This window comes from Taeniopygia guttata, chromosome 1 (assembly GCF_048771995.1).
Source record: "Taeniopygia guttata chromosome 1, bTaeGut7.mat, whole genome shotgun sequence".
In the NCBI taxonomy this organism is placed as follows: domain Eukaryota; kingdom Metazoa; phylum Chordata; class Aves; order Passeriformes; family Estrildidae; genus Taeniopygia; species Taeniopygia guttata.
This window is the reverse complement of record NC_133024.1, coordinates 11,878,043-11,904,294: the sequence shown is the minus strand read 5'-3', so window position 1 is coordinate 11,904,294 and position 26,252 is coordinate 11,878,043. Positions and strand designations below refer to the sequence as shown.

The 26,252-nt window shown below is 36.7% G+C and overlaps 1 protein-coding gene across 1 annotated transcript in view; it reads left to right on the top strand.

The window, feature by feature from the left end:
- Window positions 1–26,252, top strand: part of LOC115493363 (uncharacterized) — a 234,956-nt gene that overhangs the window by 201,198 nt on the left and 7,506 nt on the right. The window lies entirely within an intron of this gene.

Below are 26,252 nucleotides of genomic sequence, written 5' to 3'. Positions count from 1 at the left end.
CTTCTAGCAAAGACTGTAAATTAAAATATAACTATTTTTTATGTCTGTACCTTTTAAATCATTCATATGCACACCTTTTAGATTTTGATCTTTCTGGGGAATGTCAAGGACTAAAATATCTCCTCTGCCCTTATCTACTATATTTTAAATTTCTCAGAGGCCAATTCTGGAAATGTGGTATTTTCCTAGAAATTTTGGACCATTCCTATGAATTTGGAAATTTGAATTCCCTTTGCTGCTATAGTCCATGAGGTTCTTGGAGCTGCAGTAGTTTTTTGCTAAGTTATTGGGACCTTGGAATGAGTGCCTAGCTATAACAATATTTGTTTTGATATCCACATCGTGGTCTGTGATCTGTGGTTTCCCTTAGCTCCCATTTCCAGATCCCAACAAGGAATTAGTCCCTATGCTTGTTCTGCTTGCTCAGTCATGTTGGTAGCTCAGCATGATGCCCTTCAAGGGCCTCAATAGTCTCTTATATAAAAAGATCCTTGTTTTTCCTTGTGCCAACATACTCACTGTAGAGAAGCCAAAACTCAGACTAGCAGAGATCAAAGTTTTTTTTGCTGCTTGAACTGAAGATAAGTTGTTGCTGTTCATTATTTGAAAGGTTCTTACCAGAAAAGCTCAGTCTCCCTTCTCAGGAAAAACTTTTTTTCCAGATGCTTCAGTTGCATTAGGTATCTAGGTGGATTTATATGGAGACAGATGCTAGATATAAAGTAAGGTTAAGATGGATTTTTTTCATCACTATTTCTTCTATTCCAACTATGTGCTGCATTTCATTGTTTATTGTGCCTTTTTTTTTTTTTTTCCTGAGGCTGAAAACTGCTTTTGGCTTCATATCTTGACTCAGTTGAGATGGTGTTTCATTCTTCACAACTGTAGTAGTTTGAAAAGGGCTCTGACAAGAAACTTCTTTCTATATGATTTCATTAAATTTCGAGATTATGTTGCCCTGGAAATTCTTGAACTGAAAATGATGTAAAAGAAATGAAAGAAAAGAAAACACAAGGAATGGCTTCATTAAATGTAGTGGAAGTGTCACTGGAAATCCTATGAATGTGTTTCATAGGATACCACCCTTTCTTCTAGGTGAATAATTTCCTAATCTGTGCCAGACAGAATGAATCATTGTGTTTTACTGGCAAAACAATTATTAGGAAAACTAAGCTGAAGATGAAAAGAACTGCAAAATAGATAAGAAAATTCAATTGTCTGATTATTTTGTTCTGATTGATTTTAATTACTCTATTCCTGTTTCTTTAAAAATCTTAACCCTGCTTTTTGAATATATGGCTCCTTCCCTAGCGAATTACATTTTATACCTGATGAATTTGGGGGTTGCTTTGATTGATAGGGAATGGTTCACATTAAGACATGTGCCATTGTTTCTCCAGATGCTCTGAGCCACCAACAGCCTAAATATTTAATACAGAGCATTACAGAGTTCAGAGGGAAATGCAGGGAGGGAGTTTAGAGGGAAATACTGTTTGGAGCACCCTAAATCTATTCTCTTTGGTTTTGTGCCTCCTGAAATACATGCTGCAGTCTCTATTAAATAATCTCCAGGAAATTTATTGAGACATATTGGCCACGTCACTGTGTGTTGGGTGGAACTGGGAGTGATTTAGAGAGCCAGTTCTACTTTTTAGGTTGAAGCTTGTAATTTAAACTCCCCTACAGACAGTTGTGGTAACAGGCACTTTAACTACGTTAAAGTTGCTACTTGCTTTTCCTTCATGTGCATTAGAACTTCAGTCTGATTCCTGTGGAATATTTGTGCTTAGTACTTTTGTTTTTAAGTCAGCTGGCACTAAAAGTGCAAACTCTTAAACATCCAGCTATAATTCTATCTCATCTCTTTTATTGCCTTCTAATCACTAAGGAAATTAGTGAAATTGTCTTAAAGGGCACAAATACTGCATTTGCTGTGGTTCTTTGTCTCTGTACAGCTTGCCAATGGGTTTGGCTGCCATAATGGAATTCTTTACTAGCTTTGATCCATTAAGAAATTCAGTGCTTGCTGGAACCCAGCGTGGGCCAAAATCTTTGAGTGTTTAGGACTGAAAGTTTCTGAAGGGTAATCGTTTTGTAGGTATTCAGAAGAGAATCTGCAAATGCTTTATTAATATTATTTTTAGCTTTGGTTTGGGGTTTTATTTGCTATGCTTGTTCTTAATCCCTGTTTATTTCTGTGTAGATAAGTTTCATGTTGACCTGGCAATGCTTGGCATTTCTATATTTACTGTCTGGATAACTGTCTTACAAACCAGTTCGTGGTGATTCTGCTTTTGTACCTGAAGTTAATATGGGATTCTTTGCTTCTTGTAATGGACCTTACTCTGTAGATCTTGGTGTGAACTGGCATTCATTCTGATTTATCCCAGAATACACTTAAATGCTCAAAGGTGTGAAGTGACTACAGCAAATGGGAAAAAATACCTCTTTAATAACTGCAGGTCATTAAAGGACTTTTTTCTGCTTACTTCTGGTATAGAAACAGGAAGGAGGACTCTTTTTAAGTTTGCATAATTATTTGAAGGTATGGTGTCTGGGATAAAATGTTTTTCTTTGTTATACTCCAGAAAATGGTTTCATTCTCTCTTCTGTGTTGCCATCATCCCTGTTCTCACTTCTGAGAGTCTGTAGCAAAGGAGTCATCATATCTAAGAGGATTAATTTCAGGGAATATCTTTGAGCAGTATCTAATGCTGGAGATTATCCAAATTCTAACACAGTGCTGCTGTACACATGTGAACTGTGATTCTTGAAGCTGGAAACTTAGCAGAATAGGAGGATATTCTTTCAGAGAACAATTTGAATACTCTCATATCAGGATGAAACTTTTGTCAAAATCAGTTTATTTCTCGGAAGAAGTAGAAATATGCTAAGTGACATAGGAAAGAGAAATAAAATAATTGAAGAAAAAAGTTGAGCCTTGGGGCTAAAAAGTCTTCTAACTAGAGTCAGCTGAAGAGAGCGTCCTTTTACAGAAAGTGACTCATAGATTCTACTTCTAGCTACTGTTGTCAGCTCTGGTTACAATAGATGTAATATATGAATGAACATTTAGTTGTTGAAATGAACATTTTATAAGTATCCATTTTTTTTTAAAATCTAAATATACTTCAAGGATGAAGTGTGCAAAGTAAAAGGAATATTGCAGGCCTGTGTCCTGCAATTCCTTTGGCACATGCTTCATTTTATGATAGAAGGTTACAAGCTGAATGAAGTGTATTCTGTCACTGGTTTTGAGTAGTATTAACACGTTCTTGGCTGTCATTTTGGAAAGCTATTCCAACATTTCTTTCTTTTTCCTCCTGCATTACTGTGATACTGTTTCTTACATTCAGCTCATCATTTGTGCACAGGAGTTTGTGGTAAAAATAAATTTAATATTTTGCTACATGCGAAGGAAGCGGAGGAAAATTTAAAGCCAAAGGAAATTCAAAGTACCACACCTGGACAAAAGTAAACTGAAACACAAATAAGAGGGCTGGCTGGATGAAAATCAGATGGTCAGAAGAGGACCTGGGGTCACTGGTGAACACCAAGCTGACCGTGTCCTGACAGGGCTCTCTTGTAGAAAAGGCCAGCAGCTCCCTGGGCTGCATGAGGCAGAGCATTGCCAGCAGATCAGGAGAGGTGATGCTTTCCCTGTGGGGAGCAAAACCCACAAACCATGGGGTAGATGCAGACACCCAGATCTTTAGCAAAATACCAACAGATGGCTTTGCAGCACTGCTCACTGTAGCTGGATGGATCTGTTGCTCATATTGTTCACCTTGCATAGGTCTGTGTTTGGCTGGAGTCTGTTCTCAAGCAGATGGTAGGCCAAGTTCTCATCATCAAGCACAACAAACTCACTCCAGGATACTTTTGCCAAAGACAGAAGAGTGGAGTCCCACAATCTTTTTATGAACAGAAGGCTTTTATTTCTTCTTTTTCCACCTTGTTGATATGGCAACCTGCTAGTCCCTACCACAGAGAGTAGAGGCATTTTGTTTTGTGCCTCAGTTATGACACCTAACAGCCTTTCTTGCAGCAGAAGGGTTTTTTTTCAGATGAACTTTTTCTTAGCTGGGAGTGATAAAAAGCATCAGCACTAAATTCATTGAACTTAAGGTATTCAAATAACTTAGGTGAGATTCCAGAAATAAGACAGATGGTTCTTACCCATCTGAGATTCGAGAAGCTGAAATGCAATTCATCAAGCTGTGATGGTCAAGTGATGTAAACCTGTGAAAAGCAGAAAAGCCAAAAGATGTGGGACTGGGGCTGTCTGCATATATTTGGACATGCACCCTAGGGCTGTGAAGCCACAGAGTTTAAATACATCCTTCCTTTTTAAGTCGCTTTGTGCTTATGACCAGACAGCAAGGAGTGCACAGAATGTGTGACTGTGTCCAAAGGCAGAAGTAGGAATAACTTGTATAACTCTATCCACATACAGAGAGACAAGATTGTTTTTGGGGTTTTTAAAAAAATTGTATCTTATTCTAATGAATCATGTAGGGTTGGAGAGTTTTTTTCAATTTTCATAAAGACCACCTATGATATCCTTGCTGATGGTTCTGCTGATGAAAACATAAGGAAAGGGGAAAGGCGAAACTATGCTGCCAATTATACAGCATTGCTATTTTTTAATTCCACTGCTTTGCTGTGAGGTAGCTGTAGAGTTTCTGGCTCACAGATGAAATTATGGGGTTTTTTTGTGTCATCTTTTCATAAGAATTCAATCCCCAAATAGCTTTACTTGTACATAAAATGTACTTAGAGAGATAATTGCAATGGCAAAAATGGGTTAGGAGCATGAAGAATAAATAGCGATTCCACCTGAGATATAATGTTAAAATGGACAAGAAAGGAATGGATTATTGAAGAACAGTGGAAGTAAAAGAGCTAGCCTTATTCCTACTCTTATTTAAGAAGTAGAAGAAACTTGCCAATTTTTTATATAAAGGCTGTTAAATATGACACAGATTTGCTGTAGTAAAGGTGACAAAAGATTTTAGACACCTTTTTCCCCCTGTCTCTGATATATCTTTGCCTAAATAATGAAGAAAGAATTGTTGTAAATGATCAAGATGGAGATACAGAAACACAGGGCCAAATTCAAGCAAATATTAATCCCCATCTTGCATAATTTATTCATTATCGTTCAACAAATTTGAAATTCTGATCGATTAGATCTCTGGTCAAAGTTTTGAAAATACATTTTTAATTTATATTTTAATGTCAGCTGTGTCTAAAGGTTTGTTAGCTTGCAATTTATTGTTCATCCACTGGCTATCCCTGCAACTTTTCAGATGGTGGTTAATACTAAACACGGGAGACTAAGTTGGACTGCACAGAGTGGAGTCTTGATTCTTGGTGTTTTTTGGAGCAAGTTTCTTCTGCCTAAAATAAACTGTATTCAAAACACCATAACTCTGTACTTGCTCTTACAATTTTTTTTATTTATTTTAATATTTAAAAAAGGACTATTGCAAATGACCAGCCTTTATCTGTGTGGCTGTGTATGTACCTGTATGTAGAGATAGAGAGATGTAATAAACAGTATTAATTATGAAACTATACAGAATATAACCAAAACTTAATTAAGTTGTCATGTAACTTTCTTCCTGCAAAACCTCTATGAAATCCCATGGGTTTGTTTGGAAGTCTCTTTGGATATAAATGTTCAGCTGTGCAGGTCAAATTTCTTGGCTGGAGTTATCTAATGAGATGACACAGTTGCTTAGATAAAGTCATCTTTAGATTAAAAAAGAGAAATAAAAAACCCCAAATCCTTAGTTTTACTTTAAGTGTATGATGACTTTTTTCCTTTGCATTTGAAACCTCATTATTCTATTTTCACTTTTTCCTCATGTCATCTTCTTCTTTCTTGCCCTTTCTGGCCATGACCATATCTGTGAGGTAGCTGCATAAGCAGCACTCATTTGCTTATTCAGGTATTGCAGGATATTTAATTTCAGATTTTTGAATTAAGGAGAGACAAGATGCCTCCCAGTTCTCCAGGTGATGCTTAAAAGAGCTCAGAATTTTATAGTTCACTAGTTGAGATACCTTTATGAGGTTACACTAATGACATTTTTTATACTTTATTAGCTATCTGATGGTGCACTAACAAAAATATATTAAACTTTATTTAAAATAAAAAGATAACTAATGCAATCACATGAAACATGAGTTAATATGGAAAGTCAAAAGCAGTATCACAGAGCTGCACTCTAAGTTTGAATGTAATATATTACAAAAAAAAAAAAAATGTTTATGATCCAGTGTTCCTGTAATTTTCTTTATCTCAAAATTATTTTTTTCATTTTCTTTTTCATCTGTTGTATCATGAATGGGTTAAAAAACAGAATATGTATTCCCAGCCATGATTCCTTGTCCTCAGTAAGTAAATCAAATATACATAGGAGGAAAAAAAAAAAAACAAAACAAACAAAACTCAAAGAATTAGATCAGTTAAAAACCAACAGCTATTCTGGGGTTTCTGGAACACCAGGGAGCAACAGGATAAATAATCCAAAATTTTATCTTGTGGGATCCATCTCTGTTGAACTGCTTTAGTCTGACTGCATCAGTTCCTTAGCACAAGTCCTAAGTGATGCAAATATCCCTTTTCTCTTGGTTAGAAATGTCTATTTATCCTGTATTAGCACCTAAGGGTTCAAGGTTTACTGCTGTGTCATGTTCTATACAATTGTCCTACAAAAACATAAAGCATAAAAACATTTCTGTTCTGCAGAGCTTCCAATTTAGATACTATGTGAGGTAATTGATATTTCAAACTAAGGAAGGAAGAGTAAGCTGGGAGTTAATTCTGGAAAAAAAAGGAACTTTAATCTGGGGCAATAGCACGTCATCTGCTTTATAACTTTGAGGTGTTCACAGGTCTGCAACACCTGCAGCTCCCTCTTGAATCTGAGAAAATCAGAAGCAGGAACAGTGAAAATGGTTCTGGGCATTAAAAAATAGTGCTGCTGTTCCCCTTCATATTATTCAGATAGTCACTTTTACCATCCAGCCTTCAGCACTGATACTGCTGACGATAGTAGCTCTAAAATGGCAAACCCATAAAATATCTTAGAAAGGAGCTTGCTGAGATAAATGAGGGAGTTGATGCCAGAAATCTATGAGCCAAAACAGTTATTTTGGCAGAAAATTTTGAACTGATAGAAGTGAAGACATATGGCCTTTAGGCCACAGGGGTGGAAACTGCAGCAGCTGAGACACACAAGAATGAAGACTTGGATGAGCACTCATTTTTCTTCTCATTCCAGGCAGGTCAAGCGCCTGAAGAACCTTCAAGATCTAGATTATATTGCATGAGATTATATGGATGGACAGCTAAAAAAAGATGACAAATTGTATAACTCAGTTGGAGAAAAGTTAAGGTTTTCCTGAATCTGAGCCTAGACAGAAAGACAGAACAGAAAGATGTGTGGGGAAGGAAAAGTGAGAGGGCTCTGTTTGAATTGTGCTGAGGTTGGAGGAGAGCTGGGCTCTCCAAGAGAGCGAGAAAATATTAGAAAATAAGGCCAAGTTAGGTATAGAGAAAAGAAGGAATTCACCTGAACTTTCCTTTAGGAAATATTGCATTAATAAAATATAAAGTGTGTGTCTACTCCATAGTTTCAAGTTTTTCCCAAATGTCCCTGGTTGCCATGGAGATGAGAGCCTAAGGACTGAAAAACAGTTTGTTGAAATTTAAAATTCTACTCTGTAATACTAAACGTGGGTTTTGCCTGAAGTGTGGAGACTCTTTGGGTCAGAAGAAGAGCAGCTTTTGCTTTCAGAAAGAGTTTGACAGTGTCAGGAGAAGTATTGTCACTGCTAGTTACAAACAGCTAAATTCAGTGAATATCTTCTTTCTTCCTGAGAGGAGAAATTGTAAGAAATGAGAGTGGAGTTGGTGAGGTTCACCTCCTTTTCTCAAACTGAAATGCTCTGACATACAGAGCAGTGTCAACTAGGCTGGACAAAACACACTTCAAGCTAATAACTGCAGCAAAATGCTCCCTCATCCGTGTGGGATCTGATCCCGCTGCGTGCGAATTACATAATCCCGCGCATCGCGGGGCTGCGAGCAGCGGAGAAAGAAAGGGGATTGCTGAGTGAGGATAAAACCCTGCCCTCACATTTGTATCACCAGCACAAAGCCAGAAAACCTGTTTCTGAAGCTATGAGTATGCATCTTCTGGCATTTTCTAAAAATATGGCCAGAAAGCTGGCTGCTTTGATAGAAAAGTGCAGTTCAGGAAATTTCAAAAGGGGAAAAATAATAATGTTGCATTTGCTGTTACTCCTCTGTATCCTTCATTTTCTCAATATATTACTGAAAATTGAAAACAAGCTTATGATATGTACATCAAAAGAAAACTTCCCCTGTGATGGATGATAGCAGGACAAGGTCAATAGCAGAAGCGATTCAATGCATTTACTAAGATCTGTTGCATTATTCCACTGCAAAATCTGCAAGGCAAAAATACATTAATAAATATTAAGCCACATTATTATTCTGCTTATGCCTCTCTGTTTGTAAGAAGAAAACTTTCTGGAAATTCCAAATTTTACATTATTTCCACCACTTCTGTTAGCTATGATTTCATGTTTGCATGAAAGATGTTTAAGAAGTGCTTACAGGTATTTAGGAGTAACGAAACCATTCTGTGAGCTTTGAAACAGAACAGAATGTAGATTATTAAAGCTCAGAAAAAAATTAAAAGAATTTGCAATGTATTACCTTAATACTTGTATAAGAAAAATAGTATACATTTTTCCATTGTTAAAAAAAAATTATTCCCAAGTTGAAGAAAAAGAGTTTACATAAAACAATTGGCTGAACATATTGATAGTAACAATAACAAACACTAGCAAAGCATTCTCCCTTTGGGACAGGATCACTGTCATGAGGAGATACAAAACATGTAAGAAAGGAAGGGGAAGTGGAAGGAACAAAGAGAAAGATGTAAAATAAAAGCACATTTACACATTGCATAACTATAGCTACCTCCTCAAGTGAAGCAGAGTGAGAGGTGGTACAAACTATATTTTCCTGATGAAATATTATTGCCAGGAAGAGAGTCTTGATGTAGCACAAGCTCCCTATAGTGTACATTTTTTATTCTACAGCCTCTTTACTATAGCACAGTGCTCATCATAATTGCACTAATAGGTTTTGGTTTCCTGGAGTGACCCAACCACATCTTGGCAGGAATCCCACAGGCAAGCGGGTCCAGGCAGCATCATTTGTGACCCTTCCATGTTCCCAGGGCACAGCCCTCCCCTGGTCAGGAGTGGCCATGGGGCATAAATTGTTTGGGTCCATAGGTCTGGACCCATAACAGTTTATAGGAACCTCCTAAAAACTATTAATTCCCTAGAAATCAAATCTGCCAACTTAGGAATTCTTTGCCCTATTGTTTCAGCAATTCAAAAATTATTGCACCACTGTGAAATTCCTTTAATAAAGATTTCATAAATATTTAATGCATATTAGGCCTTAAATAGAAAATATTTATAAGGAATAAATGGTGTTCAATTAAGACACATAATTTCCAGTAACTCCTCTTTTTTATTAATATTTAGGGAATTTCTTGTTAGCAGACCATTCTGTTGGGGCTGCTGCTTCAATGGTGCTTCATTCTTTGCCTTGTCATTTAAGTCCCTCATTTAATTTAAATATAAAAAATTCTATCATTTTAATGTTCTAGTTTCTCATTGTTTTAAATTAAAATGAAAAAATCTACCTCTCTGTATACCACTGAATATTTAAGCAGCTCTGAAGAAATCTTTTTACTAAACTTTCTTTTTCTGTGTTCTTCCATCACATAAAGGGGAAAATACAAGTAAGATAATAAACTTTCTTGAACTGAATCTTGAATCTCTAAGAAACATGATGATCAATTAAAAATTTTGCTTTGCCAAGGCATCTCTAGGTTTTGCTTTCTTGTAAATTAACCCAGCCCAACAATTTCAATGGGTTTTTTGGTTTGTGTTTTTTTTAAATCAGATCTCTGCTTTCACTATTTATGGCACAGATTGTTCTTGTGATAAGTTACAAGGTTTAAAAGACCATTGCTTTTTCACAGTTGTGGCTACTGCTGTTGGGTTATATGAAACTCTCCATGTCTGGCAGTAGGAGCTTTGTATCTCAGCAGTGCCTGCTGCCTCCAAGTGGGAAGCCTTGGTTTAAGTCCAGAAAAAGCAAAGAAAGAGTGGTGTTAAATTCCTGGACACTCAGGTCAGACCCTGTGGAAACACCAAATCTGTTTGCCCACAGAGTGCTCAGAAAGTCCTGTCAGAAAAGCTGGTTGCAGTTTTTAATCTATATCCATTCAGAGCTTTAACAAATGAAGTCTGAAAGGCAGAAACCACCTCCTGTTCAAAGAAGTACTGAAATGATCAACTTCAGTCAAGTAATCTTGTACTAGATCAGAATCCCTCAGGGAAATATTTACATTTTGCCAGTTTACTCAAAGGAATAGCTCTGGGGATCTGGAGATATCCTCTACATATATATTTTAATTTTGGGTTTTTTTTTAACTGCAGGAAACAGTGCTGCCAGAGCTGAAGCTAGTGATTTAATCATAGGATTGCTAGAGGCTGCAGTACCCTTTCTGCTCAGAAATCAATATCTGTACTTTCAGTTATATTAGAGAAATGTTTACTTCTTTACCTGACCAAGATATTAATTTCCATATGCTTTGTTTCTGACTTTTTTTTTTTTTGAGTTAATGATTGGTGGGGAAAGTAGCCTAATTTATTTTGAAATCCTTTAATACCGCACAATTTTCCTGTTATTGACTGGTTATTTTGTGTGTATATATAGCACCATTCACAAGCATCAAGATGCTCTGCAAAGGCTTTGGAATGCTCTGTATGTAGGAAGCGATGCTCTCTGCTAAAGCACAGCCATCAGCAGGGCAGGGTGCAGTAGCAACCTTTGTGTTGCTGGTGCTACTGATTTCAGCTCAGGAGGTGAATAGGAGAACTCAGCTGGTGCATCAGGAGAATTTAAGCAGGGGAAAGGCAATTAGCTGTGTTGGAATATGATCAGGATAGCAGTGCTAAAGCCCAGCCTGATGAAAAGCACTGTGGGATTCTTAATGGCCACAAGTCAGAGAACGTTTTATTTCTCATCCCGAGGACAAAACCTCTATTAGCAGAGTGCCTCCTGCCCCTCACTGCAATGTTGGTTTAATATGGGCCCAAAGGGAACAGTGTCACCTCCTGTGGCAGGTCCCCATTGCCAATCTGCTCCCTGCACAGGGCAGGGGGACACAGAGGCGAGAGGAAAGTGCAGAGATTTGTTGGCTGTCACGCAGGACATGGGGCTGAGGGGGATGGCAGGGGCTGCTCCGCTGTGATTTTGGTAATGGCTGAACATATTTCCTGGTGGGAGCTGTCCCCAGAGGATTTCCATCCACAGGCTTCGTTTGCTTAATGAGAACAGATGAGATCGCGGCTCAAGGTGCTTGGTTACAAAAAGCACATTAAACATGTCAGGGCAGGTGATTCTCCCACTATAAAAATTGACAGTGTGGGATTAGCTGGTGCTGCGTTGGAAATCTATTAACATTTGAAGCAGTTTGAATTAGAAGTCTTGATGGAATTACAATTACTTTCCTTCTCCTCTGTGAATTTTGCTGCTATCTTTGTGTACCTTGTAATGAGAATACTTATAAACCAAGGAAGATGTTTTCCAAAGTCTCACGTGGAGCCATATTTCTCTGTCAGATTTACAAGCCTGGTTGAATAAGGGTGTAGGAGAAAATGGACAGAGGGAAGTAAAGCCAGTGGGTTTCTGCTTACCAAGTCTGACAGCACACACCAAAGCGTGGAAGTGGGTGAGTGGGGAAGCATAAAGGTCACAGCCCTGGGAACAGGCAGGCATTGGTGGTGGTCAGAATTACCCAGGACATGGGTAAGAGTGTCCTGCTTTTTGTACACTCAGTGCAGGGTGATCCAGGTAGCATAATAAGAGAAGGCACCATCTCAGGGAGTTGGATTCATGTAACTTTTTCTGACTGAGATTCTGTTTCCTTTTGTGTTCAAGCTGACAGGAATTAACAGTGTGTGCTAGAGACAGGATATTGAGGATGTGCAATGATTTCCTCATAATTGCATCTAAAAAGTGAGGAACCTGCAATCTTCTTCACTCCTCTGGTGGCTCCTAGACAGTCTTGTAGCAGCAAAGTAAAAAAAAAAAAAAAAAAAAGACTAGTGATGATTTTAACTTGATGTGAGTGGAGTGGTGCCAAAATTAGCGCAGCATGAGAGCAGGTGAAGGCATAAAAACAGGAGGTGAAGCCAAGTGAAACCACCTGGCTGGGGAGCTTAGGATGGAAACCTGGATAGAGTTTTGAAATATACATTGGCCTGCTGGGCAGCCACAGAAACAAAAAAGAGAGAAAATAATGAGTAACATAATCTGGGGAAAAAGAGAGTGGCCTATCAAGAACATAACCCTTGAGAGAAGGAGTTGTCAAAGGAGGTCACGTGGTGGTCTGTAGATAACTTGTGAGCAGGAAGAAAACCAGAAGGACCTGAGAACTGATCTCAGGATTTTAACATGGAAACAGTGAAATAAAATGCACATAGTGGAAAAATGGACACAGATGTGTTATTGCATATTTTTCCCTGGACCAGTGTTTGCTTTAAATTAATGGGGACAAAAGAGAGGTGGCCATCGCACATGAGCTACAGGAAAGAGAAACACTATTAGATGATTATGCATTATTTATAAAAAAAGCATTTGTTTCTCATACTATATTTTGGATCTCTTATAGAAACTCAGAGATATCTTAGATTTCATTATCATCAGTCCTACTGTTTATTATTTTAACTTCAGAATATTTTAGTTCAAAATGTAAAGCTATTATTTTTGGAACTTGACCTTTGTGTGTCTCAGATAAGTCACCTTTGGGTTTAATTTATATCTTACACATGTACAGTACCTATATACTGAAGTACATCTCTCTTTTGAATAATCTGTCTTCTGCTGATGGAACATTTCAAAATATTCCAAATTATTTTTGTCTTCTATGTCTCAATCTTCATCTATGGATGTGAAAATATCACTTCATATTATCTACTCACCATAATGTATTTCAGTCCTTCACCTGGCAAAGCCGTCTTTGGGTCATGCCAGCAAAATAATCATTTTTTTATCTCAACATACAAACTCATCAGCAGACCCATTTCCATTAGGACTCTTTGTGGCCTCTGGTCAGCTTGTAGATTTTATCTCCGGCGGGCAGCATGACATTTCATTCACTTTTCACCCCTTCTCCAGCCATGTCCAGGTTGCCTGTATTTCCTATTCTGCTAGATCCTCAAGGTAAACGTTCCTGTAAAAAAAGGTTCTATCAGATGCTTATTTGAGGGTGACCACTGTATATATATCACATCTGAATAAAGTTATTTTGGTTCATAGATGCAAAAAATATATTAATCCCTTATCTAAGTACCAGTTCATCTGCCAATAATGTCTGCAGCTTTGAAGCTCTTGAAGTTCATTGCTTAAGGGTTATATTTCCTTTAGTTGATTAAGAAGAAAATAATCGACGAGATCAAAATATGGGATTAACTTTTCCTGAATATAGCACAGGTATGACAGAGGAGAACTTTTAAATTTTGGAAGATAAAATGTATCCTAATTATGAGGGGAAAAAATCTAATATTTTTGATAGTCTATCCAAAGTGCTTAGGGAACTAATATTTACTAATCACTAACAATCTGGGTTTCCAAATATCATAGATTTTGATTTTTTACATCCATCAGTAACTTCACTTTGATATTTGTAAAAATATAGATGGTAATATAATTCTGAAAACACTTTGTTTCATTAAAAGCAGTGATTTCATTGTATCACATGGAATTATTAAATTTATGTTGATCTTTTAATATACTTTGGAATTTCTACAAGGAATAAAAAGATTTTTTTATTCATTTAGGCAGTGTATGATTAGAAATTTTAAAAAATGCTGTAGCCCACAAAGGTCATATTGTCAAATATCCTGTAATGTATTTTATTGTGCCTTCTAAAAGAAATAATTAAAAGAGTTCATGAATCAGGAGCAAATCAGATAGAGTCACTTCTTAAAATCTGTAATGGTAGTAAATCCACTGTTAACAACAATACAGAACATTTGAGGAAAAATGGAAAAGAATTATGCTTTAGTTTATAATAAAACCCAGAGCAGAAAGGAAATGTCAGACAGGTATCACATTTTAAGTAACAACTGAACAAGTCAATATTTGCACTACATAATCAAAATTGACTTAACTACCTTCTATGTACAGGTCTGGGAAAATAAATATCTCAACATTTGGATCAAAGAAAATATCCTCCTTCATTTTAATCAGGAATGAGCTTGGAAACTAGCTGTACTTATTTAAAGAGATGTTCCTTTCAATGTATCTTTTTTGGTATAAAATTATTTCTAGGCTTTTTTTTTAAATAATTCTTTTAATAGCATGACTAAAAATAATTACTTAATAATACTGGGTAAACTAAATAGGTAGAATTTTGAGACACCTCTGTCTCTACTAGAGGTTATAAATAGATTGAATGTTTCCAAGCATGGATGAATGGAGCAAATTATTTATCAACTAGATCAATATCACTTGCTGTATGTAAAACCAACAACATGTGAAAGGAGAGCAATATTTTCAGGCAATAATTTTTTCCCTAAGCTTTTTTTTCCCCCTGCAGTTCGCCTTGCAGGCCTGTAATACTGATGTAAACCAAACAGATCCTCTACTTATTCACCTGAGCATCTGTCAGGCAATTTGCAAGCCTTTTTCTATTCCTGGATTATCTTGATGCCTGCAATAGAGGGACCCCTGATGATGATGAGGCCCAAAAACTGTGCCTTGTGCAGCTCTGTCCATACAGACTGGAAGATGCACCTGGTAAACTCACTTGTAAAAACTGGATAACTCTAGTAAAAATAGAAGAACCAGGGTGCTGAAAATGAATGCACAGGTGATGTTTTGGAGGGTGTGTGGTCACTGTTTTGTTACCTTTTTTGTCTCTTCTGAACTCTTTCATAATGGAATGACTGAGGGTAGTCCAGAGCATCTTACAACTGCTCTTGCTTTCCTCCAATGGCTGAGTCATTTTGTCACCTTTTGGTAGCTCTCTGACCTTTATGTTCCTTGATCAGTAAAAAAATCATTCTCCTGTCCAGTCTTCATGTGAGATGGATTGTCAGGAGGCAAAAAGCCCCTGTTTACTTTAATAAGGCTGACAAAGACCAAGCAACACAGGCAGAAGAAAAGGAACTTATTTGCTTCCATCCATTGCCCTTACAGCATGACAGCAGGTGTCTGCTGCTTTAGGCTATTGAGACCTTCTCAGTGCAGTGCTTTGGTCAAGTGTCAGGTGGTACTTAAGGAGTATGTGGCTCAAACTTTGACTTCTGTTGCAGTCACTGATTCTGACCACAGGGAAATTTCATTTGCTAGTTCCTTCCCAGACAACATGAAGACATTTTGACTTTCTTGCCCTGGGAATGCAATAATTTTCACTACATATCACAGTGAGTGAGTCCATTTCCCCCAACAATAAGATTGGCTAAGGACACCCTGTGTTACTAAGACTTATACCAACTTCATCCCATAAGAGGTTTGAGCTGAAGGAACAAAAATTATTTCCCCCTCCCTCCAAAATCTTAAAGAAGGAGACAGAATTCCAGATGGCTGAGGACCTACCTTGTATATAGAGTTCAGGAAGGAGTGGGAAAATAATGAACAGAAGTGGCAAAAACTTAATATATAAGAAATACTTTCTTATTCTTGTAGGCTGTAATTGCAGTCTACATATATACATATATATATATATACAGCATGTATAACCTAAGTACATGCACATATAAATACATGATACATATAAAGTAATATACATCTATGTAGATAAGTTGTATGATATGTTATATAAATATATACTTATGATTACATTAAGAAATAAAGGACAGATGCTTTATAATTAATAATTTATTACTTGTTATTACTTGTGCTTATTACTTTTCATGCCAAATATCTTACAATATCTAAACACAGACAAAGGGTCAAATTCCTTTCCTGGCAATTGCATATTCTAGACCAATACATATTTTCTAATTTTGGCCTAGAGCTAGGCAAATTCTCTTCTTTGCTCCTGTGAATGGCAAAACTCCCACTTCAGTGGGATCAGAGCTTACACCAAAATGTTATGTGGTACATGTCACCTACCTGGTGAGACTAAGGAAGGAGCTGTAGCACTTCATTCCCTCCCCAGTTTTCACAAAAATAACCTTGTGGCATGTCATCTTCAGGCTGAGGGCTTTGCAAGCAAGGAAGAAGATTTCAGCCTTTTTTGAGCATGAGGTTGGAGAATATGTCATGTTCTTTTCCCTCACTTTAAAGCTTGCTAAAGTGAATAACCTCCATGCTTCAAGATCTGCTGCCTTTGCTGGCAAGGAGAATGTGATGGCTCATAGCTGATGTGCAGTGTGGATATAGCATGATTGCATACCTGGATGTAGGTGAAAAAATAACTGTGCTCACAAGCCACTTGACATTTTGTTTTGCCTTTTTCTTTATTCTTGTTGAACAAATGTTTGTGTGTTCTTGCTTACCTCCCACCACCTGCTGTTCCTCTTTTAGAGATTAAAATGAGGATTTTTTTGTTCTGGAAATATACTAGTTTTTGAAAGGAAGGTTATGTATGGAGGGAATTATGTATTCCAGTGTCATTTATGTGGATAATTTGGAACATGTATTGTGAAAACGTTTGTATTTGCAGGACTTGCATTCTGAAGCTATTGAGAGGTGCCAGGAAGAATGCACTTCTCTTCCTCCTGCTCTTACAGAGTCCTTGTGTGATGCTAATCAGAGCAGATTTATAGAGTGCATAGTAAATAAAGCCTGAACAAAGGGATGTATCCTTAGAAGAAGTAAAGAAAGTATTGACTGGTTGTTACTAAGAGTAAAGTGTCTATTGTGTGTTCTGAATGGCACTAGTATTGTAGGGAAAAGGAAAATCACAGGATTAAAGCCAGTCTGTAAGCACAGCCACAGCATACGTTAAAGTTTCCATTTATCGTTCCCAAGGCAATTTCAAATGGCATTTTACTAGGTTGGTTTTGGTTTGGTGGGGCTTTTTGGTTTGGGGTTATCTTTTTGGTCTTTTTTGGGTTTTTTATTGGTGTTTGGTTTTTGTTTTGTTTTTTGTTTGTTTGTTTTGAGTTGTTTGTTTGAAAGTTTGATTTTGAAACATTTATAGTCTTTAAAAGGAGAAGTTTTGCTTTTACTCAGTATAATTGTGTCTGTGCTGATTCATAAGAACAATTTCTGACAATAACAGCTAGCCTTACAGGTCTTTGAAGAAAACTTTGCAAAGAGACCTAAGGTTAATGCCTGGTATGAAGCTGTTATTCCCAGCCTCACAGTACACACAAAATTACTGACCTGCCTGAATAAGAAAATTGCTATTTTATCATGGGTTGATTTGCTGTCTGGATAGATCTCTTTAGCTTAAGAACTTTCTGTTTAAGTAATCCTGGAGCAATTTGTTTTGTTTCTAGCTAAGCCTGAGCAGTAAATGTGTAGAATAAAAAATTTATGCAGAGAATCAAAACATTTGAAAGTCATAGTGGATCAAAAATGGCTACCTTACTGAATTATCAGAGGCTGGGGGTTACTTTGCAAGGTTGCAAAGAGTAAGCAAAAGATACCAAAAAAAAGTTTAATTATATATGTTGAAATACTGTATAAATGAAGTCGTTTACTACAGCAGTTCAGATTTGTTCACAGCTGGTGTGTAAATGCAATAAAAATGTTTATGTGATTTGGCTATATAAATTAACAAAGAATATAATTGTTTCTCCCTCAATTTATTAGAAGATAAATAATGAAAAAGTGACCTGGGATAGGCAATGTAATCACAAAGGCTATGGAGACACTCTCTGCCCTCTTTGGTTCACTCTTTACTGTGGCAAGGCTGGCTTTCATGCCCCTGACATGTCCTGTGCCCAGTCAGTCCCTGTAAATGAAGGCTAATAATGGTAGAGGAGGACCAGGGAAGGGCTAGCTTAAGAAAATGGGAGAAGCATAAACCTATGGGACTGGAAATGGCCAAGAATGGTGAGGGAACAGTCTGAAGTCATTGCAAGGCTTCTTTCTGACATCTTGGAGAGGCTGTGGCCATTTGAGAATGTCACAAATTATCAGAAAATGGCAAATCAATCTAACTCATTTAAAGCAAGGGTAAATATTCGTATAATTACAGGCCACTCAGTCCACTTTTGGCCTTGAATAAGGCTATGGAGCAAATTCTACTGATTTACTGTTTGTAGGGATACAAAATACCCACAACATGTTGACTTATTATCTACTTTGCCTTCTCTAAGGGAAAGTTTTGTCTTACAAACCTTTGATTGCCTTTGGAGATTACAGGAATGGCTTGGTGGATGAGGAGAGAGCACAGGATGTTGTTTATTCTGATGGCAGCAGAGCTTTGGGCATGGTCTCTCATAGTAGTATTTCTGCAGCCAAAGTGGTAAAAATAGGCTGGACAGATGGAAAACTTGCTAGGCTGCCAAATATGATCAGTGGTGTGGAGTCCAACTGGCATGTGATTATTAGTGGCATTCCTCAGCAGCTGATACGGGGGCAAATACTGATTAATGTCTCTATTAATGAGCAGAGTGGTGGGAATGATGATAAATCCTCATCAAGTTTACAGATGACACCAGTGCTGGGACCAACAAATAAGTTGGAGAGAAGGACTGTCTTTCAGAGATAATTCAATAACCCCAAGAAATGGGCTGACAGAAATGTCATGGAGCTCAGTAGTGGCAGACTGAAGAACATAAGGCTAGAGGAAGATCTAAATGTCACTTTCAACTTCTTAAAAAGGATTTATAGAGAAGATGGAGCTAGACTTCTGTCAGAGTTTCACAGCAAAAGGGCAAGAGGCAGTGAAGAGAGGCTGCAGGAAGGAAAAATGTAATTAGATCTAAGATTAAAAAAATTCCTTGCTGTAAGGATGGTTGAACACCAGACCTGGTTGCCCAGAGAGTTTTGGATTCTCCATTTCCAGAGAAGGCTAAATTTGAATTATCTCTACACTGAGGAGGGAGCTGGATACAGACAACTCCCAAAGTCTTTTTAACTTCACTCATTTAATGACAACAGGACAAGTGGTGATCACAGAATTCCAGGACTCAAGTTTACAATGTTAGAAAAGGCCTGTTAGATGGTCACATCTATTATTTCCTAAGGGGGAAAAAAGATAATTGTTTGATACAGGTACAAATAAGGTTTTGGACACACTTTCCTGTTTGTATCAATGTAGGACAGGAACCACCACAATTACTGCCCTCCACAAAACCTTGTAGAAAGTCTTTAGGTCTCTGAAAGACAAATTGTAGCAAAGCAGCACAACACACATACAGCTGAGCTTTGTTTACCGTGTAACTGAGAATGGAGCTCAGCCTAATTTATGTCCTGCTGATAAAATGGAGTCTTGTCTTTTGGAAAGACTTGGGTAGGAAGCATTAGCCACTCATTTACTGAAAACTGCACAAGTTTATGTATGGCTCCTGTGGTAGAAACTTTTCAAAATTTCCATCCTGGAACACTACCAAGTGTTTCCAAATACTTTCTTTTAAGGGTTGCAGTTATCCCTAGAGATAAAATGGAGAAACTCCTGTTCTGTATAGTAATTAACCAATATGTAGTCCTACTGTCTTAGATCAGATAAAACCAGTTTCTTACATTTGACTAACTCTATTTTAGTTTTGACCTTTTCATGCACATTAATCTTCTAACCAGCTTAATGCTGATCTCCTACATGCTACTCACATCATTAATGCAGGTTTTCTTGTCGCAGACTGGTATAAGAAATTCATAGTTTTAAAACATGTTTCAGTTGTTAGCAAAACTACAGTCATCCTAAGAGGAAATACTTAATAATTTCAAATAATTTAGGATGTATTTAAAAGTCTTCTGATAATTTTGTTTCATGCTGTGACATACTCCCTGAGGATCATTGTAATTTTGGTTATGGTCATTTGTCCCTCAGCGTCACTCTTTAAGGTATGTCACAAGACATGAACACCAAGGTGCCCTTCAAAATAGGTTAATTTAAAAGACATTAAATTAATAATTTCTTGTTTATGTCAATAAACAAGAATTATAAGTTAATTTGCAAAAAATCATTGGCTGTACATAGCTTGTGCTATAAAATGAAGTTAGACTTAAATATTCCTTTTTAAAAAATCCTTTTTAATTTATTTTCTTCAAGAAGGAAAAATCTATTTATTTGAATAATTTTTGAGAAACTCAGCACAAGGTGCAAATATCTGTGTCCATTTTCTTGTGACAGTGCAGCCTAAAGCCTAAGGAATTCACAAATTACTTTTTTTGACCTTGATTCTGCTCACTTTGTAGAGATGAAAATCATTGGTCTAAAATTTGGGGCTATTTTTAATTTTGGTTTTGTTCTAAAGGGATGTTTTAGCTGTTATAATCACAAAAATTACAAAAGAAGGAGAATTTATGTTGAAAGTCTATTTAAAAGTCAAGCATGACTGCAGGAATCTTAATTGATCCTTCAGTCTGTGCACGTTAGATGGACATTGAAAAGAGAATCTTAATTTTCTAGCATTTTGTTAGGAACATTGAGATCTATTCTTTCCAAGATGGATGCAGGACACTATATGGCTCAGGAAACTGGTGATGCAACATCAAGTCCATTATTACCCAATTCACAGCCTCAGATTCAGACATGGTGATGACTGAAAGTCATTACCATCTGACAACTGCTCCATAAATTTACGTCAAAGGCAATGATGATTCCAGTCTGGTTTCCTAAGGGCATCTGTCCCCTTAATAAAATCATCTCTGTTATTGGTTTGGACTTCAAAGACTAAACAGGCATAGAAAACAACCATTCAGACAAAAAACCCAGGAGTGCAGAGGGGTTGTGCAAATAAATACACACAGCCTGCGCTCCTCCCAGGAGCTTTCTGGAATCCTTAATTGATTCCTAGACCTCAGCCACTCTGGAATGCTAAGCAAACTAAAGGCAGTTTGCCTGGCTGTTTTCCTTGAGAGAGTCCATGGTATTTCCTCTCAAAAATAAAGATGTTGCATTCCATCACTGAGGTTGGAATTGGGGATCTGCCTCTCCCAAAAGCAATACTTTTCTGACATAGAACTTAAACATTTTCTGAAGCTGGTGGAAAAGTTTTTCAGTCCCACGTTCCTACTGTTGCAGTTTAATGTTTTTAGGATTGCATCTTTAGTGTGAGGCAGTGATTAGCTCCCTGTTTCAGAGGAATGCAAGACATCTGGCAAGCTGTCAAAGCCATATCTTTTAGTATATGTCCTATGTTCTTTTGTTCTCAAAATAAGCAGCATAAATGTGATGAATGTATGGATGTGAGTGTATAAATAACTAGCTCAAGCCTTCTTCCATGCAGCCTTGTTAAAGGTATGAAATTCAGGAATTTAGGCCAGTTTATTTCCATAGTTGGAAAATTATCTTTTTTATTTAGTTTTCTATAAATATCAACAAAAAATAAGCTTTTTTCCCTTCTATTTCTCATTGAGTATAGAAATTCATGGGTATTTCATAAAGTAAACTTATTTTTTGCAAAAGACAGGAAGGGGTTTTATTGTAAATATGGGGTTGACTTTTTTTTCCCTTTGCACTGCATTTCCAAGGGAGATTAAACCTCTTATAAACTGATTCTATTAAAAAGTAATTTCATGTAGCAGCTACAGGCCAGTGGCTATTCAGCATTTCTTTGAACAGGCCTGACAGGTGTGCAGGTGGTGGTTGCCCTGTTCAGTTGCATCTCCTTAAGTTAGTTTCCCTGCTGGTGTAAATCAGTGTCACTCCATGAAATTCAAAGGATATGTTTTAATTTAGCTACAGCTGCATTATATTGAATAGCACATTCTGAGTATGTGTCCTGGGTGTATTCAGACCATGTCATCAAAAGCCGAGGCAAGACCTAAAGAAAGCTGGAGTCCAGCATCTTCTTTAGTGAGGAAGAAAATTGTAAATGTAGAGTTCAAAAATACATATTGTGGGTTTGAGATGCCTAAGTATGAGTGTAGGAAAAGTAGAATTTTAGATTTCATTTTCCTCACCCTTCTCCCCTCACATCCCCATTTTCCTGTTGCCATGCAGACAAACATCCTCAGCTATGTCAGGATGTCTGTTTATAGCGCTTGCTTTCAACCCAATCAGGAAATTGATTTAGGCTAATAAAAAAGGCAGTCAGGGAAGGCTTTTTTTTTTTTTATTTTTAAGAGAGAATCCTAATCAGAGCTGTAACACAGAGTAGTAAATGATTGTGTCAGCATAGTAGAAAGCAAAGTGCACCATGAGACGGGGAAGGAATAGTTTAATATGCCCTTGCCACCAAACACTTCGCATTTAAAATGATATCTTTAGAGGAGTTCCTACAAACACGTAAGGTGCTAACAGCTGCCCACCAAAAACTCCAACAAGTGTAAAAGGGTTTGCTTATCAGAGATTCAAATTAAGTGGGGGAAACTGGGTTGATAGCAGCTGTATGTCTTTACTTAGAAACTGGCTACATGGTATTTTAGAGATGCTGTTTCTAAGCTTCAGGGTACAAGTCAAGAAATTTGACTCATAACCTGACATGAAATAAAAGGCAAAGCATGTGAGAAAGCAGCAGACCAGAGGGATCAGATTTGCTGGCTGTTACCTTGATACTTTTTTTGGTGGATGATAAAGGTTAAAGGATAAAAGATTTTAAGCAGCCAAGAGGGTGCACAAGTGAAGCGGGGTCAATATCACAGGAGGAAATAAAAGACATGCTCTGCCCCAAAGTCTAACACATAAAATTGAATAAGCTGTCAACTTTATGTAATATTTACTCTAGGGTGGAAATTAGTAGTTACCTTAGCAACACTAGTATCACCAGAGACATAGCCATGCTGACTCTGATTTACAGAGATGCATTTACTTTGACAATGTATTAAGTAACCTTTCTGAATGTTTTACTGTGCTTTTATGATGAACATTGCAACCAAGAAAAACGGTTTCTCCAGATTTCAACACACTACATGCTGGTCAGACCCTTACCTGGCATAAATCTAAGGCTCCATTTGCTAAGGAAATAATGTTGATTTATTGCAGTGGAAGAACCAGCTCATCATTTTGAGCAGCACCATGGTTTATTGCCATTCACTCTTTTAACTTGTCAGCTGTGAGGGGGTTTGATTTTGTAATATCATGGTCATGAAAATGAGAATGGTTAACAACCTTCAGTACTGCCAGATCTACTGGGGCAATTGAAGTGTGACTTTACCTCTAAATTCAGGATTGGCTTAGATTTCCTTCTGCCACAGAATGCTTCAAATATTAAGAACACAACAAAGAAGTCATTACTGAAAGCACAGCTTTTTATCAGGGAAGTTCTGAATTTGGTCCTATGATACTGCATGGTTCATATTACATGCTAGTTGAATTATTTAATCCAATAAAGTTGCCAGCAGTCCTTATACACATACCACACAGCCATCTTCAAAAGATATATTAAAGCATACTGAAATCTTAAGTACTCCAAGCAAGAGTGAGTCTGCTGTCTTCCAGGCTGAATTATTAGCTCTCAATACTTGGAAACTGTTCCTTATTTGGATGCTGAATTTACTAAATTTTTAGCTTCTTCAGCTCATGTATTGTGAATTCTGATACTGCAGATTTTCAGGTTACTTTAAAGTCTAAGTACACTGCATACTCTGGAAAGTTTTAACATTATTTTCTCCATAGTAAACAAACCAGATTGCATTTATGGCATGATTCTCTGAGTTATTTTGGGGAGCTTCTTAGAGCTCTACTAAAATCTATCCCTGAAGCATGAGTACCAAGTGGTGGTACATGTTATCCTTCTGCCACCTGTAGACACCTTGTCCCCAGAGGCAAAACCACGTTCCTTATTTTGTTTCACTTTTTATACCTCCCAGGTCTACAGCTTATTGGGTCAAGGAAGCTAGGTATTGATTTTCATTTTGTTTCTCCCGTTATATATTCTCTTTCTACCTGGACATCTTGTCCTGTCAATTTGGAGAACTTGTTCTTCTGGCCAGGATTTTCAGGCATGTGTCAGCCAATTCTAAATGGAGGATTCCAGCCTTCACGTGGAAGTGGGTCATAAGATGAATGTAGGAAGCCACAACAGCTACCACATGTACAGAAATATGAGGCATTTTCCAGTGGAACACACTGAGCATAATAAAAAAAAAGATAGGCTGTGAGATTTCCAAACATGCATGCACTAGGCAATTCCCAAAGAATACATATGTGCTGCAGTTTTCTAGCAAATTCCAAGTTAACCAATAACTCTTCCATTTACCTGCATCACTGACACTAGAGCTCAAAGTTGCACCCTGCAAAGACTCAGTAGCCTTTCTTTGGTTGATGTTTTCCAGAGCAAACTCTTCTGCCCTGCAAGGTAAAATCTTCAATCCTTATTCCAAGTGAATTTTCTTGTATTTTGCCATATTTATACACAGTGTTGCTTCAACAATATCCCCATCAGTAAATTTATACTTTGTGTAGCAGGTCTTTTTATTTTTATTATTGTTACTTATTGTTCTGTAACCTTCACACTACCTACAGACATCACCAGGCATCACACAGACTATTGATAAAATGACTCAATAATTTTGGATGATAGATTTATCCTTACTGGATGTTCCTATTAATGTATTTACACTCTAGAATCAATTATGGTTTTTAGAGATCTGCTAGTTATTCAACTCTTATTCCATGTATTGTGCCGTGTTAATTTTTTATTAAAAAATCTTGCAAAGATGAAAGTAAAATAAGGTAAACATTTTTAAGAAATGTTGGTATATTCTATTGCCATATGGAATATACCAACATAGGCATGTGGTCATGTCCAGAAAGAGGTAACAGTCCTGTATTTTTTTATAAGACCCACATCTCACAACTACCATTAAATTTCTGGTTTTGATATCACAGCATCTTGAGTGAATGGCTTTTTATTTGTGTGTAAAGTCTGAAACAAAGTAGTATTTGCTTAGTACTCCAAGAAATATCTTTATCAGAAACTTTTTCTAATATCAAAATTTGATTTTGACTTTTAAAATCCTTTAACACTTTCTCAGATTAATTCAGATCCTTGATCCAAGTCAAGGTGATGAACTGGGATAGCTGGAATGAACTCTCCAGCTATTTTTTTGAATAAAACCATTTCAGCCAGGTTAAAAAATAATATTTTTTAAAGGTTATAGATTCTGATATTAAATCATATTCCCTCATTATGTTAAAAAATTTTTTCTTTTTTCCCAGCACTGTATTAAACTTGCTGTTCTTACTATACCATTTTATTTCATGTGGAAATATCCTCTTACATTGTATCAAGTATGATTGCAATTGTCAGATGTATATTTATTTACCACTGCTTCTGACTTTTCTGTCTACGGTTGATAATGGCCTATTTCATCACCAAATATTTTTTTCTTTTCCTACTATACAACATATATATATATATGATTGAGATATATATATAAAAAACAATAAATAAATAAATAAATATATATATATATATATATATATATATATATTTCTTTCTTGTTGTTTATTTTGTTTCTGATTAGTTTTGGTTTTTTGACCTAGGGCTCTAAACTTTCTTATTGTCTCCTAAAATTAAATGCTTAAAATTAGCTTTATGTTACCCTAAAAAAAAAAAAAAAAAAAAAGAAAAAAAAAAGTGAAATATATTTTCAAACTAATAGATTACTTTTTAGCCAATATTTATCAAACACAAAAGTTGATCAAATATCAAATATCTGTATTTTCAGTGGGAATGTGAGGTTTTAAATAATTAACATTTCAATGGCGATTATCTGCAAAATCTGTGGTGGAGAAGTGTGTTAGTCATTTTCAAGGTCTAGGTATTTTTGGTATCTACCTGTCTATTATTTTTGGTCATAATCTTATGAGGTTATTTTGCATATGGTGCCATCATTTATGATGAAATCGGTGTTAGCTTAGCTTTTATTTTTTCTTTACATTTCTAATAATTAAGAATAACTGAGTGAGATCCCCGGTCCTGTATGAAATTTCTGTGATTTGTGGATTTTTAATTCGTGCTCAAAAGATTACTAATGGTGCAGCATAACCCTGGAGAAATTGTGAGAACATGTGAGTATCCATTCCCTTGTTTTGCTAAAA